The sequence below is a fragment of the Anser anser genome, assembly GCF_964211835.1.
Source record: "Anser anser genome assembly, chromosome: 13".
Classification (NCBI taxonomy): domain Eukaryota; kingdom Metazoa; phylum Chordata; class Aves; order Anseriformes; family Anatidae; genus Anser; species Anser anser.
The window spans coordinates 3,081,685-3,094,161 of NC_139734.1; the positions used below are offsets into that span (position 1 = coordinate 3,081,685).

Consider the following 12,477-nt stretch of genomic DNA (forward strand, 5'->3'; position numbering starts at 1 on the left):
TGCGAGGCCGCGCCCTAAACGGGTGGCCCCGCCCGGTACGGGTGTGGCCCAGCCCCCAAGCGCGCCGACAGACGGTTGCAGGACCTTAAGGCCGCTACTGCTTGACCGAGGCTGTGGGCGCTGCTTGGCAGCCCCCGGCACTAACGGGGGCTCAGTAGGGATAGGGGTGGGCCCCTCGCTAATTCTGTGGAAATTAACGCAGGCTGTGGTCTTCTAGAGACGGAGCTGAGCGGTCGCGCGGAGATGGCTTGTTTAAAGTGTTAAATGCACGCGAAATGTGATTTGTGGGCTGTGTCACTCCCTCAGAAAAATAATAAAAATTAAGACCAGTTAAACAATTGTATTACGATTCATATCCTAGGCTCTCAATTCAGATTCCAGATTCACTGATGGCAGTAATACATTTAATTTTCTTCAGAAAATAAAGCATGTTCTGGAAAGGGGATAAAGGACTGCTTTGTGCCACTGCTCCCCAAAACCATTGTTTTGCATTGCTGTTCCCCAAAATCATCACAGCATTGGGGGTAACTCTTCAGCTGGAGTCACAGAGAAGAGACTCAATTTAAGGGTGCGAGTTAACAAGCACAAGCAAACAATCTGCTTGTTTCTTTTATTCCAAAAAATACATCAACGTTTTTCGCATGTGGCCTTCCACGTAAGCAATTTACTCGTCTAATTGACAGTGACCCAAAGCGAGGCACTGTGTGAGTACCACATAGCTTTGTACAGATCTGTGAGCCACTGTCACATGAGCAAAAAGGACAAAGTTAGAATGGCCAACCAATGAGGGCTGACACACAAAACTAGAATTTAAAGGAAAGAATATAACATAAATAAAGATGATGATACAGTTTTCAGAATGCAATGCACCTGAAGCTTAAGTCACCCTTAACGAGTCTTTCAGGGTATTTTACGTGTCATTTGAGTTCTGCATATTTGGAAAGCACTGAACAAAAGAGTACGTGTGCGTGTGCACGCATTCAGTTCTCCTAATTATTTGGAACTGCAAAAAATTATAACCCTAGTTACTCAAAATGCAGGGACCCTTGTCCAAAATGATGAACCATCTCCACATCCTTTGTAAACCATGTTGCAAGATGTAGAGGTTTTATCTTTCAAAATAAAATGCAGATACTCTTCACCTGTTGACACAGCATTTTTACCAATAAATGATCAAATTAGCTTTTCAATTCCTATTTAGGCACTATTTTGAAAATTAAAATATTTGTCATTACCCCTTGACAAGATTGGGGATAAAATATTTTAATAAATTATGATATTTATTAAATGTACAGCAAACAACTTCATAGATGTTCTCTTGTGATCATGATCCCTAATACACATGCCCATCTTACAACATGTTTTACATCCCTGCAAGTCTCCCCAAGCTTTTCTTAATTTCTTTCAGTTGCTAACAAGGATCTATAAGTTAAGAAATACTTAATTTGGTCAGGCAGCACATTATGTCATCCCAAAACTGCACATGGCCTGAATGTGAACAAGTTGAATTTTACCTTCATGATGAGTGTGAAAGGAGACTATTGAGAAAATAACAGAAGGCTAAAGACATCTAGTCATTGCAGGAGCAAAAAGATTACATCCCAAGTTTATTCAAGGAAACCAAACTACTTTTGTAAAGGATATTCATTACAGAATGGGTTGAAGATAAATGTAGTTATAACACACAAAGTAGAAATATATGTGACAGAAACAATTTGAAAATCTGAGCTTATACTAGTAATAAGTAATAGCTATAAAATCTATGAGAAGTGTTTAAGTAATAGCTATAAAATCTATGGAAAGTGTATACTCATACTTGTTGATATATTTCTTGTTAGAAGATAATCACTTCGCTATCAAGACCATTGGTTATGGGTTATAAGAAAAGCCATTTCAGGTCAGTATAGCGGCCTTATGCTTATTTTCATTATAACAGTGTTTCATATTAACAAGTTTTTGTCTTCCAATACTAATGCAAATATCACAGCAGCAGTGTCACAACTATAGATTTCAAAACTCCAACTTCTCTTTTACTTGAATTTTGTAATTTGACAATGGAACAACCTAACAGAGACAAATCATTGGAAACTGAAATATGGGCTTGCGTAACTGAATATGGCTTTAAAGCATACAAATTATTCAGTTGTAGGGAAGAGACAAATGTTCAGTGTTGCATAGTCATGCAAAATAATGACTGCTCCTTCTGCAAATGCTTAGATCCATTGACCTCTACCTTAGATCCCTTGACAGATAGTGATGAATAGAAGAGAATTTCTCTAAAAATACCATCTTCCCTCTCTCTTGGCCAGAGCTACGAACTTATTTTTTAACAATCTATATATAAATATATATGTATGTTTACTTCATGCAGAGACTTCAGTGCAGTGCCAATTTTTAGTGGTTCAAAGTCTGTGGATTTTTGTAGCAAATGGCCTATGGACTAGATCTGTAAGAGTAGTACAATGCCATGTAGCCCTAATAAATGAGTAGTATTATATAACGTTTACAGTTTAGTTAGTGATCACAACATTTAGTGACATTAAAGCCAATTTTAAAAGATATTAAAGATGCAGTTGGGACTATAAAAAGATTTTGCAAAAGCAGATCACTTAGCTGGCTCCCATGGGCATCGATGGGTCTCATAACTATATGGTTTTGGTACATTTGTCCCACAGGCATGTCTGCAACTTTAGACCTAGAAATATCTTTGGATATCTGAATCTTAGGATATACACAATTAAAATATCATTAAAGTATGATACAGCTTTTGAAGGATGAGAGTTTTATGTGGTTTCATGGTTTCTAAAGTTTCACAATGTGAAAGTCACCAAAAAGAATTAAAAAAAAAAAAAAGTATTGTAGATCAGCCATTCAAAGGTGACTCATTAAAGGACCATCTCATTATTGTAAAGTTTGGGCTGTTACTTAAGTAGCTTATTAAATGCTTAAATAATTACGGAATAATTAGGCCTGGCATTAAAGTACAGCCAATTATCAAAAAAAAAATGTACCATGTCAGCATCACTATATTTGCTATGTTTTCTATACATTTCATTTGCCATAAGTGGGGTAATTAAGTTGTGATGAATGGTGCAACGTTTACAGTAAATGAAATGCATTATCTGTAGGTGCTGCTATACTGGAATTCTCTTCAGTGGTAAATACTTTGTAATATATTTATAATCCCCTTAGAATCGATTTTGTGAACATTTATGCTGGTGAGTGATTTTATCTGCTGAGACTTGAGGACTAGAAGACATGAGTGAAATTTTCCTTTTATGTAAAGAATTGCAAAGTCAGGTCCTGAGATTTTGTTTTTCTTTTGTAAATATATTAATATGTATCTCAAAATTATTAACAATTTTCAAAGCATTGCAATTCTCAGTTCCAAATCACTTTTTTTTTCATTTTTTAAATAAAAATAATTAAGAATACTAGCTGAGCATAGGTAGTGTATTATGTAAAGTCTTCTTATAAATCCACATAAAATGAAGTCTATTCTCAGAAATTATCATCAGATGAAGCACTATATTTTTCTTATTTCACATAGAATCATAGAATCATTCAGGTTGGGAAAGACCTCTAAGATCATCTGGTCCAACTATACCCTTACCACAAATGCTACCCACTAAATCATGTCTGTAAAGCACCATGTCCAACTTTTCCTTAAACACCCCAAGGGATGGTAACTCTACTACCTCCCTGGGCAACCCATTCCAATGCCTGACTACTCTTTCTGAGAAGAAATGTCTCCTAATTTGCAACCTAAATCTTCCCTAGTGCAACCTGAGGCCATTCCCTCTAGTCCTATCACTAGTTATCTGCGAGAACAGGCTGACCCCCAGCTCCCCGCAACTTCCTTTCAGGTAGTTGTAGAGAGCAATAAGGTCTCCCCTGAGCCTCCTCTTCTCCAAACTAAACAACCCCAGTTCCCTCAGCTGGTCCTCACAGGACTTGTGTTCCAGGCCCTTCACCAGCTTCGTAGCCCTTCTCTGTACACACTCCATCCAGAGCCTCGATGTCTTTCTTGTAGTGAGGGGCCCAAAACTGAACCCAGCACTCGAGGTGCAGCCTCACCAGAGCAGGGTATAGGGGGACGATCACCTCCCTGGTCCTGCTGGCTACACTATTCCTGATACAAGCCAGGATGCCATCGGCCTTCTTGGCCACCTGGGCACACTGCCTGTTCGTGTTCAGGCAAGCATCAACCAGCACCCCCAGATACTTTTCCTCTGCACAGCTTTTGAGCCACTCTTCCCCAAGCCTGTAGCACTGCATGGGGCTGTTGTGGCCAAATTGCAGGACCCAGCGCTGAGCCATGTTGAACCTCATCCCATTGGCCTCTGCCCATCAACCCATCCTTTCCAGGTCCCTCAGCAGGGCCTTCCTACCCTGTGGCAGATCGACTCTTCCCCCCAACTTGGTGTCATCTCCAAACTTACTGAGGGTGCACTCAATTCCTTCATCCAAGTCATCAATAAAGGTATTAAAGAGGATGGGCCCCAACACCAGCCCCTGGGGAACACCACTGGTGACCAGTCGCCATCTGGATTTCACACTATGCACCACCACGCTCTGGGCCCAGCTGTCCAGCCAGTTGTTAACCCAGCAAAAAGTGTACATGTCCAAGCCATGGGCTGCCAGCTTCTCCAGAATACAGTGTGAAAGCGTGTCAGAGGCCTTGCTGAAGTTTAGGTAGACTATATCAACAGCCTTTCCCTCATCCAATATATCTATCTATATAGATATAACTTACATATAGTTATATGTCTACATAGATATATATATATGTAGAGAGAGAGATTTGTAACTACATCATCAAGGAGTGAAAAACATATATAAAAGTATACTTGTGTTTTAGAGATATATTTGTTCTAGACTCAATCTGCTTTCCATTACTTCCATTAACTTTACCAAAGCTATTGTTTTTTTTTCCAGTTTAAAATAGATATGAGGAAAAAATCAAACAAAAAAAGATCTAAGCTGTTTCACAGTTGGCTAAAATATATTTTAGATATATTTTAGAAATTCTCTTGTGAACAGGTTAGCTATTGCATATTTTCTAGTATCTATTATATATAAATATGTATACATTTATATCAGCCATTTACATTTTTACAGCTTTTATAGTCACAGAATCATTGAATACTTCATGCTGGAAGGGACATTTGATGGCAATCTGTTCCAAGGCCCTGCTCCAAGTTAGGCCTAAAAGTTCAAGCAGGGTGCTCAAAGCCTTATCTGACAGAGTTTTTAATTATTCCAAGGAGGTGATTTCACAGCTCTTCTGGGACCCCATCCCAGTTTTGAGCATCAAAGAGTTTTTTCCTTCAGTCAAACTGGAATATCCCTTGCTGCAACTTGTGTCTGTTCCCTCCTGTCCCTTTGCAGTACCTCTCTGAGACTGGCCTGGTTCCTTAGTATTTCTGAAGTACTAAAGAAAGCACCTTGTGATAGAATTTATATAAAATATGTTCTACTTATCAAAGATGCATGACATATAACCCCTAAAACATACTCATTCATACATTATAATAAGTTAATGGAGGCAAAGCAAGATACTTAGGAATACTAAGATGATTAGGGAACTGGAGCATCTGTCATACGAGGAGAGGCTGAGAGAGCTGGGCCTGTTTAGTCTGGAGAAGAGAAGACTAAGAGGGGATCTGATCAATCTGTATAAATATCTGAAGGGAGGGTGTCAAGAGGATGGGGCCAGACTCTTCTCAGTGGTGTCCAGCAACAGGACAAGAGGCAATGGGCACAAACTTAGATGCAATCCTGTGCAACATGCTCTGGGTGACCTTGCTCGGCAGGGGAGTTAGAGCAGATGATCTCCAGAGGTCCCTTCCAATCCTAACCATTCTGTGATTCTGAGGTTTTAAAAATAAACATGCACATTTTCCTCTTCAGATTAATATATTATCAACAAAGAATAGTCCTCAATCATAGGCTATAAAGTCATATTTAATTTTGCCTTATCCTTGCCTATATGGTGCACATCTTTGTTTGTAATACCTGGTATTAGCTGAACTGTGACCAATTCCTGGGCTGAAAAGTAATATCTATATTGCAGTCCTACACAACTTCTTTTAAAGTTTATTGTCCATCCCTTCATGAGGCTTTTGTGTGCTTGAAAAAGTGTCATGAGCATCCTACAATTCCTATAAATGAGTCAGAGACCCTTTTAAAAGCTAGGATGTTTCTCTCATTTCCAAAAATTACAGAGAGATTGGCATTTTGTTTCCTTCTGTTATTTTTAGAAGTTGGCATTTACCTTTCTAAATATTCAAATAAAGTAAAATGAATGAATGAATGAATGAAAGAAAGAAAGAAAGAAAGAAAGAAAGAAAGAAAAAGAAAGAAAAATAATTATGACTGCTATGACTGCAAAGCCATGGTATGTCAAACTGCAGTCTTAAGTCACCTACTGCGCCTTGTGCCTGAATAAAGAAGCAATCAGAATGTTTTGTCCCAATTTCATTAAAGAAAATGCCTCAGTTGGGCACTATGGTAACAGCTGGATAGCAGTAGGTTATTATTTAGCTTAACTACAACTATAAGGTTTTCAAAGGTGTAGTGTATTATGCAGCAAATACATAGTTAGGAGAAAATTAGTGTTAATCTTATAAAAATGTGTATGTTCTTGGTTTTCTAAATAAATACTACAGATGCCAATTAGGAGAGCTGTAAAATGTACAAAAGCATAAGAAAGAAAATGTCTGAACAGCTTGTTTCTTCTGTATGAACCTACTGCATGAATCTGTGTGACAAGGCACAACTTTATTATCTGCTCTAAGGGGTAAACAGCTGAATGTTTTACTTTTCTTGCACAGCCATTTAAGAGTGACTGGAATGAAATTGCCTTTAATGCTTGGGTTTTGTATCATGTACATGTAAGAATTAATTACTCTAAATTCCTGAAATATATGCTTTTTTATTATTATTTATTTATTTATTTATCAGTCATAGTTCAGTGATCGTTCCTGTTCTTTTTCTGGGAACATTTCCTAATTTCTCACACAGAAGAAAAAGGGTACAAAGAAGGCATGTTTCCACATTTTCCAGATGATTTCCATTCAGTAAATGCTGTTTAGACAAGATTCCTAAACATTATCTAGTACTGTCTGTTTCTATGCAGCGGGGCAATTTAAAGGAGAAACATTCTCACATAAGTGACTGCCAAATAGATGTTGTAACTTCTGTTTTTTTTCATAGCTAAACTCAGTATCAGTCAGCCATAGATTTGGGTTCGATATCCAAACGCTGTCAGCCTGGAAGCGTTCTGGTCCAGGTTTTGGAATGGTTTTGTTCCACTTAACTTTTTTGTTCATGCACCTGCTGATGGAGAATGGAGGGCAGAAATACTATTTAAGCTCTGTTCTACACGATGCCTGTGAAAAAGTGGTTTAGTTTATTAAAAAGGATGCTGTGCGCAATCCCTAGAGCAATTAATCATCCAACCTGTGATTGAGACTGTGTTTGGTAGGCATTAGAACAGTTATTTACTTGACAATATACTTCACTCTACCTCAAAATGCATTTCTTTCTGATCAGAGTGAATAACTCTGCTTTGAAGAGTGTTGCTTTTTGGGGTGTTGTTCTTCTTCTAATCAGCTGTTTCAACGTCGGCTTTGAACAGCTGAGAAATCTACAAATACAGGAAAAAAGAGAACTGTCCCTTTAATCACAGTCTCACCAAATGGTAAAATGTTAGTGGCAAAATGGAGATCTGCAAGGCAGTAACTGCTGTGGTTTCTCTGAAGGATGGAGATGAGCTGTTCTGATGGGCTGTGCTCACAGCCTGTGCTGGAACAATTGAGAGAATAGATGCCTGCCTGCCTGCTTTGAGGAAAGAAGGCACAATGGAAAAATTGTAAATGCTTTAAGATACATTCTGTCTTCTAGTACATACACCTGCCTAGCAATGGCTGTATCAAAGTCTATTAATAGAATCTCAGATATTAGTATTGGGAGTATGGAAATATGGAAAATCTGGGCGTTTTGCAAGTTTAGTAAGCTGAGCAGTGACAGCATCAAGCAAGGCAGTTGAGGGTCTTGCAGCATTACCTGGCTCCACTGCTGCAGAAAGGCAGCGTAAACTTGCAGAACTGCTATTCCTGACCTTGCAGCTCCTCATTACTCGCTGGGTTGTCTCATAGCAGGGTGTTCTTCAGGATGGCCCTGCATCATTACACTTTTTAGGTAACATACATCCCACAGAACATTGCATTTGATTTAATGCACTTTTGTTTACTGACAGTACCTGTTTGCTAACTTCAGCACATAATTAGTCTGCAATCCCATATGTGAGGCTTCTGGCATGGCAGTGGCCGTGCTGGTCTGAGCAGATCTGGGGCAGCAGTGCTTACAGCTTGTGCTCCTGTCCCTCATCTGGGATGTGTCCAGAGAAGACTCCAGATGACTGGAGCATCTGGGGAGGGTTGGCTGCGTGCTGCAGGAAGCGTGGGGGGCCAAAGACTGTAAACAGCAGGCTCAGCTTGCCATTGGGTGGGCAGCAACTGCAGCTCGCAAGAGCCGATTGGCATGGCTATTGCTGAAGTTCACAGGCACTTACGCCCTGGCATACTTGATTAGGTAAAAGTCTGAACCCTGTAGTTACCTCATGCTGGTTTACTGTGAGAGCTAAGGGTATTAGTGCATTGAGAGAATGTGAAGGTTTGAAGGTCAGCCCTAAATTTGGTAAGTCAAACTCTTATCAACATGGTCCACACGCTCATTTGGGTTGTGTACCCCAGATATCAGGTATGTTAAAATGGAAGTGTGTCTGTGCCTAATGATAATCATGTAAGAGAAAACCTGAATTTCTAAACTTGGTGTTTGCAGACTGTTAGGCAAAGAAGCTATTTCTGAAACTGTCGGTCCTGATTCCTTTTTCTCAGTCCCACATTGGAAAACAGTTTCCATTGCTTCTCTGTTCTGCTCCACTACTTCTTTTCCTTCTGCTGTTTTGATTCTGACCAGAGTCCAAAGGCAGCATATACTTATTAAATACCACTGCCTCTGATATGTGAATAATATATTTTTAACTACCTACTTAAGCAGCAATATAAAGCATTTAAGGACTAGAAAAAAAAAAATTGCTCTGCTAAGATTTGGACAGTCATCTTGAGTTTCCCTCATATACAAAAATTATCAGACATCATCAATAGGATGTGGGAAAAATGAATGACCAGACTGATCAACTGAAAGGGACATGCTTGTTAACTGTAGCATTCCTCTTCACTCCTCTCTCCCTCTTTTCTCCCATCAGGATAGTATGTGCTGCCTTGAATGTGTCAATTTTCTAGTTATTGTAGCACTGAATTATACAGTACCTGTAAGCCAGCACTAATATTCCAGCATGAAGGAATTATGAGTAGAAAACCATGTATGTGGCCATGTGCCACATGCTTGCTAAGTCCAAAGTCCCAGCTCTAGATAATTATTTCTTGCATTAATCAGTTCAAACAGAACTAAAATAAATCACTAGTTGCATGTTTACCATTTTTTCCTCTCTGTTTGGCATTTATCTTTGCTCACCTGCTCAGTGAATTGTGAAAGAAAATAAATACTGTTTCTTCCTGAGTTGACACCATATGCAAGTGAACTTGAAAGTAGTTCCAGCTAGCAGTATATCAAAACATTAAAAGATGTTTGTTTGTTTGTTTGTTTTTCCTTGCTTAAATGCTAGCTTTTCCATAGAGCATATATTAACAGATTAAGTACCACCACCTTTATTTTATGCTTTTAATTTTAATTAGAAGGATATTTTATTGCACTGTGTGATCAGCAGTGGGTTTGGGAGTTACAGGAAAGTTTGTCTAGCTTAAGACTTTATTCCTGAAATTGAAAAGGCTCGTCATGTTGTGGGAATAAAAATGTTTTTGCAGAGTTACATTGTTTAAAGGTAAGGAATGGAGTATTGAGATATGCTTGCAGTGATAAGAAAACTTAGCAGGCGACCTTGTAAAATGCAGACAACCAGACTCCTTAGAATAATTAGGTGAAAATCACGGTGTTAAGTCAAGTCAGATAAGTGAAGAAACATTACCACTTCAAACAGTAAAAAAGTCAAAAGAAATCTGAAATTTAACAGGCCGGCAACTGAAGGCCATGCATTGTCTGTGAAGCATCAGATAGATTGTGAACGTGGATTACCCACTCAGTGGGGAAACAGGGGAGGGTCCTGTCATCAAAAAGTGTATAAACTGTGTTTTGGAACCAGTAGGTGCGCTCCTGCTTGTGGGACGCCCGCCATTGCAATCGCGAATAAATTACCACTTCACTGAGATCCTTGCCTGAACCTAAGTTATTGGCTACGGAGTGTTTCTCACAATGTTTTTCAATTTTTCCTACTTTAGTATGATGATACCCCTGATTACCTCTAGTCCTTTGGACTTTTCTACTACCTTCATTAAAATGTAATGAGAATGATGTTTATCATTTGCTGATGAAAGGAAATAAAGAAGTGCTGTGGGTGTTACACACTTCTGGAAGAGAGAAGCAGATTTCATTTTCTGTGGAACAACAAAAAAAAGTGTAAGACTTTCATATTCCCATCAAATGACTGTATCTCCTCCTCCAAGGGCAGCAAGAACATTGGATGAAATTCAGAGGAAAAACATAGCTTTCAGGCATCTGTTATTTATCAGTTATTCAATTTATTATTGCCATATTCATGGAAAAAAAATTCCTTGTTAGGCCACTCTTCTGTCATATTTTTGCATTTGATTTTCTTTCTCTGCTGCATCTCTGAAATTTCAGCTCTGCAGTGCATAGCTTTTTTCACCCCATTCATTAACCTGATAATAATGGGCCAATTAATGCTGGCATTTGAAGGTAATGAATGGGTTTTAAAATTCCTATGTAAATGAGATTAGTAGGAAATAAGAAGTTACCTTAATTTATTAGAGAATATATCAACAAGAATGGATTCCCATATTAACCTCTGTGACTCGTGACCCATTATTGATTAAACAGTTCATGTCAGTGAACTGTTTGCTAAGGCCAGTTTATATTTATCTGACTCAAACAGCCTGAATCTGATTGAAATATGTAATATGATTGTGTAAAAAAAAAAAAATGTTTCAAAGAGGTTAGCATTTTTTATGATCTGATTTTTCAGTTTGATATAATTTATTATGTTTTTGAGTCATAGTCTCATAGAATAATTCAGGTTGGAGGAAATCTCAGGAGCCAATCTAATCCAACCTCCTGCAGGGTCAGCCATGAGATCAGATCAGGTTGCCTAGTTTGGTCATGAAACCCTCCAAGGGTAGAGACCGCTTGACTGTCTTCATGGTTGAAAAGTCTTTGCTTACACCCAGTCAGAACCTCTTGTTTCTGTTTATGTACATTGTCCCTTGCCCTTCCAGCATGTCCCACTGTGAAGAGCCTGCCTCCATCTCCTTGGTAGCCCCCTTGCAAGCAGTGGAAGGCTGCTGTTAGTTCACCCAAAACCATATTTTGTCCACACTGAACAGGTCCTCTCCTTTGCCCAATCTTGACTATCCTGGTGGTTGCGGGGTGATGACCTCTACCTGGTTGATCAGGTTTGATTTTTTTTTTTTAGATATTTTTTTTCAGGGGTCCCTAGTACTGGATGGAGCATTCTAGACGTGGTCTAATGAGCACTGAGTGGAGGGGAATAATGACTCCTCTCAATGAGTAGATCCTGCACTGTTGTTTGTACCTTCCATGATACTTTTTATCTGCTTTTCAACATGACTTGTTTCTTAACTTATCCATAGTATAAATTACATGATCTGAAAAAAATACTACACAGTATGTCATGTAGGCACTACAGAAACCACGTTGTATACATGCATCCATGTACTTCCACACAGTAAGATAATTTTCTGTATCCATTGATTATAATTTAACGAAGCATATTAAACAGATTGAGAGAGGCATTTCTTTATCTCATTTACTGGCAGGGACAACCTCAGAGGCACGCCAGTGAGCTGAGCAGGCACAGTGCTCCTGGCCTGCTCTGGTGTGCCCTGTGCTGGGGCGGCTTCACCTCAAGCACTGTGCGCAATTAGGAGTGCCACAGTGTAAGGAAGACATAAAACTATTCGAGAGTGTCCAGAGGAAGGCTACAAAGATGGTGAAGGGTCTGGAGGGGAAGACATACCAGGAGCAGCTGAGGTCCCTTGGTTTGTTCAGCCCAGAACAGAGCAGGCTGATGGGAGGCCTCCTGGTGGCCGGCAGCCTCCTCACGAGGGGAGCAGGGGGACAGGCACTGAGCTCTGCTCTCCGGGGGCAGTGCCAGGACCCAAGGGAACGGCATGGAACTGGGACAGGGGAGGGTCAGGCTGGATGTTAGGAAAATGTTCTGCACCAAGAGGGTGGTCGGGCACTGGGACAGGCTCCCCAGGGCAGTGGTCACAGTCCCGAGCCTGCTGGAGTTCAAGAAGCACTGGGAAAGCACTGTCAGATATAGGGTCTACCGTTTGTTGAGTTGGCCCAGGA

General features: G+C 39.7%; 1 protein-coding gene across 1 annotated transcript in view; it reads left to right on the top strand.

Annotated features, from left to right (window-relative positions):
* Positions 1–8,571: 8,571 nt before the first annotated feature.
* XIAP (X-linked inhibitor of apoptosis) overlaps positions 8,572–12,477 on the top strand; it is a 32,535-nt gene continuing 28,629 nt past the window's right edge. Inside the window, exon 1 of the mRNA XM_083798011.1 lies at positions 8,572–8,703. The gene's annotated coding sequence lies outside the window, so the exon portion shown is untranslated. The remainder of the gene's footprint in view (positions 8,704–12,477) is intronic.